The sequence below is a fragment of the Arachis ipaensis genome, chromosome B9 (assembly GCF_059453495.1).
Source record: "Arachis ipaensis isolate K30076 ecotype BB chromosome B9, ASM5945349v1, whole genome shotgun sequence".
Taxonomy (NCBI): domain Eukaryota; kingdom Viridiplantae; phylum Streptophyta; class Magnoliopsida; order Fabales; family Fabaceae; genus Arachis; species Arachis ipaensis.
Genome location: NC_142444.1, coordinates 105,503,018 through 105,510,508, shown reverse-complemented (window position 1 = coordinate 105,510,508; position 7,491 = coordinate 105,503,018). Strand labels below are relative to the sequence as shown.

Genomic DNA, 7,491 nt, shown 5'->3' with positions numbered 1-7,491 from the left:
TTTCTCTCTTACTTTTTGCCGTGTTGGTTGTATGACAGGTAGAAGAAGTGGGGCTTCAACTTCCTTTGATTCTGAACCTGAGAGGACCTACCTTAGATTAAGGAGGGAAGCAAGAAGAAAGAGAGTCATTGGTGCTGAAGAGGAGGAAGAGTACTTTGAACCAAACATGGAGGAGAATATGAAGAACCACCATGAAGAAGAGGCTCACAACCATGGCAGAGAAAGTCCAGCGAATCATACTGGGCAAGAGAGAAGAGTCCTAGGCTCTTATATCAATCCAAACCCAGAAAACTATGGAAGTAGCATCCAAAAGCCAACCATACATGCCAATAACTTTGAACTAAAGCCCCAGCTCATCACCCTAGTCCAGAACAACTATGCATTCGGAGGAAGTGCCCAAGAAGACCCCAATCAACATCTCACCACTTTCCTAAGGATATGTGATACTGTAAAGTCTAATGGTGTTCATCCTGACACCTATAAACTGCTTTTGTTTCCCTTCTCACTCAAGGATAAAGTAGCTAAATGGCTGGAATCCTTCCCGAAGGAGAGTTTGACAACCTGGGAAGAGGTGGTGAACAAATTCTTGGTGAGATTCTACCCTCCTCAAAGAATCAACAGGTTGAGAGCTGAGGTACAAACCTTCAGGCAACAAAATGGTGAAACTCTCTATGAAGCATGGGAGAGGCTTAAGGACTTGACAAGAAGGTGCCCACCAGACATGTTCAATGAATGGGTGCAGTTACATATTTTCTATGAGGGTCTTTCTTACGAATCAAAGAAGGCAGTAGACCACTCATCCGGGGGATCTCTGAACAAAAAGAAGACCATTGAAGAAGCCATAGATGTCATTGAGACTGTAGCTGAGAATGATTACTTCTATGCTTCTGAAAGGGGCAATACTAGAGGAGTGATGGAGCTGAACAACATGGACACGCTGCTGGCTCAAAACAAGATGATCACCAAGCAGCTGGCTGACCTTACCAAGAAGATGGAAAGGAACCAGGTGGCAGCAGTCACCACCTCATCAACAGCCCAAGAAGGAGTGAATGCAGAGGATGAGGGTGACCAGGAATAAGCCAACTACATTGGGAATTCACCCAGGCAGACCCATGATCCATACTCTAAAACTTATAATCCTGGTTGGAGGAACCACCCAAACTTTGGGTGGAAAAATCAACAAGATCAAGGCCAAGATCAGAGACGTCACAACCCCAACAACAATGCAGCTCACCAACATTCCACACAGAGATCATATCAGCACCCACCTAACAATACCTCTCAACATCCATATCAAAACCAAAATGGCCCTTCTCATCCCTCCAATCTCAACTCACCATCATCCGAAGATAGACTCTCAAGGATTGAGACTCTACTTGAAGGCATATGCAAGGAAATCCAAGACAACAAGGTGTTCAAGGAGGAGGTGCGAGCCAATATCAAAAACCAGGGAGACACCATCAAGAGGTTGGAATTTCAAGTGGGATACCTATCTGAGAAGATTCCCAAACCAACTGACAGCTTCCCAAGTGACACATAGAAAAACCCGAGAGGTGAAGCAAAGAAAGTGAGATGGGAAGAATGTAAGATGGTCACTATAAGTGATAAGGGGACTGAGAAAGGGCTGAAGAAACCCTTAGAACACTCTGGAGATATTCCAGTAGATAAACTGATGAGCGGATATTTTATACGCTTTTTGGGGATAATTTCATATAGTTTTGAGTATGTTTTTGTTAGTTTCTAGTCTATTTTTATTAGTTTTTAGGAAAAATTCATATTTCTGGACTTTACTATGAGTTGTGTACTTTTCTGTAATTTCAGGTATTTTTCTAGCTGAAATTGAAGGAGCTGAGCAAAAATCTGATTCAAGCTGAAAAAGGACTGCTGATGCTGTTGGATTCTGACCTCCCTGCACTCAAAGTGGATTTTCTGGAGCTACAGAACTCAAAATGGCATGCTCCCAATTGCGTTGGAAAGTAGACATCCAGGGCTTTCCAGCAATATATAATAGTCCATACTTTGCACAAGGATAGACGACGTAAACTGGCGTTCAACGCCAGTTCTCTGCCCAATTCTGGCGTCCAGCGCCAGAAAAGGATCAAAAGCTGGAGTTGAACGCCCAAACTGGCATAAAAACTGGCGTTCAACTCCACAAATGGCCTCTGCACGTGAATTGCTTAAGTCTCAGCCCAGCACACACCAAGTGGGCCCCAGAAGTGGATCTCTGCATCATCCATCATAGTCCACTCATATTTTGTAACCCTAGGCTACTAGTTTAGTATTTAAACAACTTTTAGAGACTTATTTTGTATCTCATGACATTTTAGATCTAAACCTTGTATTCTCTGACGGCATGAGTCTCTAAACCCCATTGTTGGGGGTGAGGAGCTCTGCTGTGTCTCGATGAATTAATGCAAGTATTTCTATTTTCCATTCAAACACGCTTGTTCTTATCTAAGATGTTCATTCGCGCTTAACTGTGATGAAGGTGATGATCTGTGACATTCATCACCTTCCTCAACCTATGAACGTGTGCCTGACAACCACCTCCGTTCTATATCTGATTGAATGAGTATCTCTGAGATCTCTTAATCAGAATCTCCGTGGTATAAGCTAGAACTGATGGCGGCATTCATGAGAATCCGGAAAGTCTAAACCTTGTCTGTGGTATTCCGAGTAGGATTCAAGGATTGAATGACTGTGACGAGCTTCAAACTCCTGAAGGCTGGGCGTTAGTGACAGACGCAAAAGGATAGTAAATCCTATTCCAACCGGATCGAGAACCAACCGGTGATTAGCCGTGCTGTGACAGAGCGCGTGAGCATAGTTTTCACTGGAAGGATGGAAGGTAGCCATTGACAACGGTGATCCACCAACACACAACTTGCCATAGGAGGAAGTGCGTGCGTGAACAAGAAGACAGAGGAAAGCAGAGATTCAGAAGACAAAGCATCTCCAAAACTCCAACATATTCTCCATTACTGCATAACAAGTAACCTTTGATCCATGCTCTATTGTTTATTTGCAATTCAACTGATAAACATAATTGACTTCCTGACTAAGATTTACAAGATAACCATAGATTGCTTCAAACCAACAATCTCCGTGGGATTCGACCCTTACTCACGTGAGGTATTACTTGGACGACCCAGTGCACTTGCTGGTCAGTGGTACGAGTTGTGAAAAGTGTGATTCACAATTCGTGCACCAAGTTTTTGGCGCCGTTGCCGGGGATTGTTCGTGTTTGAACAACTGACGGATTATTTTGTTGCTTAGATTAGGAAAATTTTTCTTTTTGGTTTAGAGTCTCTTATTATTGTTCTTGGTTAAAAATATCCTTCTTTAAAACAAGTGTTACATTTACTGCCCAATTGGCTAGAGCGTTAGTCTAAGCCCGTGGCAGTTTGGTACACTCTTTTTAAAACCTTTTTCATAAATAATATTTTTTCTATTAAATTTTGTGCCAAACTTTAAGTTTGGTGTTTTCTTGTTGATTTTGCTGTGTTTTTTGAAAATTTATTTTGGTTTTCTAAAAATTTTAAGTTTGGTGTTCTTGAGTTTTCCTGGTGACTTGATCTTAAAATTTTTAAGTTTGGTGTTCCTTAGTGTTTTTCCCTCCAAAATTTTCGAAAATAAGGAGCATTAGATCTAAAAAAATTTTAAATCTTATGCCATCTTATTGTTTTTCTCCTTCCTCTTAAAAATAAAAAATATCCTTTCTCTCTATTTTGAAAACAATTTTTCGAAATATACCTTTAAAAATTCAGATTTTTATTTCAAAATTTAAAACCTTTTTCAAAAATCATCATATCTTTTTTTTTTAAAATCTCATAACCACTTTCTCTCTCCTCACTTTTTCGAAAATCTTTTACTCATTTTTATTTATTCTATTTTGATTTATTTTATTTTCGAAATAAATTAATAAATAAATAAATAAAAATATTTTTTCTATCTTACATCATCTCCCTTTCTCCATCATGGATCTAAGCGGAAATGAACAGTCCAGGAGGACTCTGGGGTCATATTCTAACCCCTCTACTGCTTCATATGGGAGTAGCATCTGCATACCCTCCATTGGAGTCAGTAGCTTTGAGTTGAATCCTCAGCTCATTATCATGGTGCAGCAAAGTTGACAGTATTCCGGTCTTCCACAGGAAGAACCTACAGAGTTTCTGGCACAGTTTCTACAGATTGCTGACACAGTACATGATAAGGAAATAGATCAGGATGTCTACAGACTATTACTGTTTCTATTTGCTGTAAAAGATCAAGCTAAGAGGTGGTTAAATAACCAACCTAAGGCCAGCATAAGGACATGAAAATAGCTGACAGAAAAATTCCTGAATCAATATTTCCCTCCAAAAAGGATGACACAGCTAAGGCTGGACATCCAAGGCTTTAAACAAGGAGATAATGAATCTCTTTATGATGCCTGGGAGAGATACAGAGAGATGCTACGAAAATGCCCCTCTGAAATGTTTTCAGAGTGGGTTCAGTTAGACATCTTCTACTATGGGCTTGCAGAAGGAGCTCAGATGTCTCTAGATTACTCAGCTGGTGGATCTATCCATATGAGAAAGACAATTGAAGAGGCTCAAGAGCTCATTGATACAGTTGCCAGGAATCAGCATCTGTACCTAAGCAGCAACCCTTCCATGAATGAAGAGGTTGAAACAGTAACTGCTGAATTCAGTACTGTAAAACAAGCTGCTGAATTCAATCCGCAATTGGATTTTCTAACAAAGCAGCTAGCTGAATTCAAGGACAGGCTACAAGAGACAAGGATAGCTAATATACATATGGACGAACAGTTTAAGCAAACAAAGCAGCAGCTATCAAGGCAAATAGCAGAAGAATGCCAAGCAGTTCAATTAAGAAGTGGGAAAACATTAAATACCCCACCTCAAGGCATCAAAAAGTCAAGAAATGAGCAACCCACCAAAGATTCAACTGAGGACAGTAAGAGCCCAGGGAAAAATAATTCTGGCGCTAAAACGCCAGAGAATTGGTGGAAGGCTGGCGCTGAACGCCCAGACCATGCCCAAAACTGGCGTTCAACGCCAGAAACAAGGCAGGATTGGCGTTCAACGCTAGAAATGGGCAAGAATCTGGCGTTGAACGCCCAAATAGGGCAGAATCCAGCGTTGAACGCCCAAAATGGGCACAGTTCTGGCGTTCAGACGCCAGAAGCAGACAAGGAGCTGGCGTCCAGTTTCACTCCAGCTTCTGACTCTGGCACTCAATTGCCAGTGAGGGACCAGACACACACAAGTGCTGATAACAACCCCTCTAAAAAGGCTTCTTTAACCACTAAGGTTGAGGAATATAAAGCCAAGATACCTTATCCTCAAAAACTCCGGAAAGAGGAGCAGGATAAGCAATTTGCTCGCTTTGCAGATTATCTAAGGACTCTTGAAATAAAGATTCCATTTGCAGAGGCACTTGAGCAAATACCTTCTTATGCCAAGTTCATGAAAGAGATCTTGAGTCATAAAAAGGAGTGGAGAGAAACAGAAAGAGTTTTCCTCACTGAAGAATGCAGTGCAGTCATTCTGAAAAGCTTTCTTGAAAAGCTTAAAGACCCTGGGAGTTTTCTGATACCATGCATATTAGAAGGTGATTGCACCAAGACAGCTTTATGCGATCTTGGGGCAAGCATCAACCTAATACCTGCATCCACTATCAGAAAGCTTGGTTTAACTGAAGAAGTTAAACCAACCCGGATATGTCTTCAACTTGCTGATGGCTCCACTAAATACCCATCAGGCGTGATTGAAGACATGATTGTCAGGGTTGGGCCATTCGCCTTTCCCACTGACTTTGTTGTGCTGGAAATGGAGGAGCACAAGAGTGCTACTCTCATTCTAGGAAGACCCTTCCTAGCAACTGGACGATCCCTTATTGACGTCCAACAGGGGGAAATAACCCTGAGAGTCAATGATGATGAGTTCAAGTTGAACGCTGTCAAAGCCATGCAGCATCCAGACACATCAACAGACTGCATGAAAGTTGATCTTATTGACTCCTTGGTAGAAGAGATCAACATGGCTGAGAGTCTCGAATTAGAGTTGGAAGACATCTTTAAAGATGTTCAGCCTGATTTGAAGGATTCAGAGGACATGAAAGAGCCTCTGAAATTTCTTCTAAAAGAGGAAAAACCTCCTAAACCCGAGCTCAAGCCATTACCACCATCCTTGAAATATGCATTTCTAGGAGAAGGTGATACTTTTCCAGTGATCATAAGCTCTGCTCTAAGTTCACAGGAAGAGGAAGCACTTATTCAAGTGCTAAGGACACACAAGACAGCTCTTGGGTGGTCCATAGGTGACCTTAAGGGCATAAGCCTAGCTAGATGCATGCACAAAATCCTATTGGAGGATAATGCCAAACCAGTGGTTCAACCACAGAGGCGGCTAAATCCAGCCATGAAGGAAGTGGTGCAGAAAGAGGTCACCAAATTACTAGAGGCTGGGATTATTTATCCTATTTCTGATAGCCCCTGGGTGAGCCCTGTTCAAGTCGTCCCAAAAAAGGGAGGCATGACAGTGATTCATAATGAAAAAAATGAACTGGTTCCTACAAGAACAGTTACAGGGTGGCGCATGTGTATTGACTACAGAAGGCTCAATACAGCCACCAGAAAGGATCATTTTCCTTTACCATTCATAGACCAGATGCTAGAAAGACTAGCAGGTCATGATTATTACTGCTTTTTGGATGGCTATTCAGGCTATAACCAGATTGCAGTGGATCCCCAGGATCAAGAGAAAACAGCATTCACATGTCCATCCGGAGTGTTTGCTTATAGAAGGATGCCCTTTGGGCTATGTAATGCGCCTGCAACCTTCCAGAGATGCATGCTCTCTATTTTCTCTGACATGGTGGAAAAATTTCTGGAAGTCTTCATGGATGACTTCTCAGTATATGGAGACTCATTCAGCTCCTGTCTTGATCACCTGAAACTTGTTCTGAAAAGATGCCAAGAAACAACCTAGTTTTAAACTGGGAAAAGTGTCACTTCATGGTGACTGAAGGAATTGTTCTTGGGCATAAAATCTCAAACAAGGGAATAGAGGTGGATCAAGCAAAAATAGAGGTAATTGAAAAATTACCACCACCTGCCAATGTTAAGGCAATCAGAAGCTTTCTGGGGCACGCAGGATTCTATAGGAGGTTTATAAAGGATTTTTCAAAAATCGCAAAACCTCTAAGCAATCTGCTAGCTGCTGACACGCCATTTGTGTTTGACACAAAGTGCCTGTAGGCGTTTGAAACGCTGAAAGCTAAGCTGGTCACAGCACCAGTCATTTCTGCACCAGACTGGACATTACCATTTGAGCTAATGTGTGATGCCAGTGATCATGCCATTGGTGCAGTATTGGGACAGAGGCATGACAAGCTTCTGCATGTCATTTATTATGCCAGTCGCGTTCTAAATGATGCCCAGAAAGATTACACAACCACAGAAAAAGAACTACTTGCAGTGGTTTA

At 41.7% G+C, this 7,491-nt stretch overlaps 1 non-coding gene across 1 annotated transcript; it reads right to left on the bottom strand.

Annotated features, from left to right (window-relative positions):
- Nucleotides 1-619: 619 nt before the first annotated feature.
- Nucleotides 620-723, bottom strand: LOC148545773 (small nucleolar RNA R71). Its single transcript, XR_015901104.1, has one exon. It is a non-coding gene; the product is annotated as a small nucleolar RNA R71 (small nucleolar RNA).
- Between the last annotated feature and the right edge of the window lie 6,768 nt (nt 724-7,491).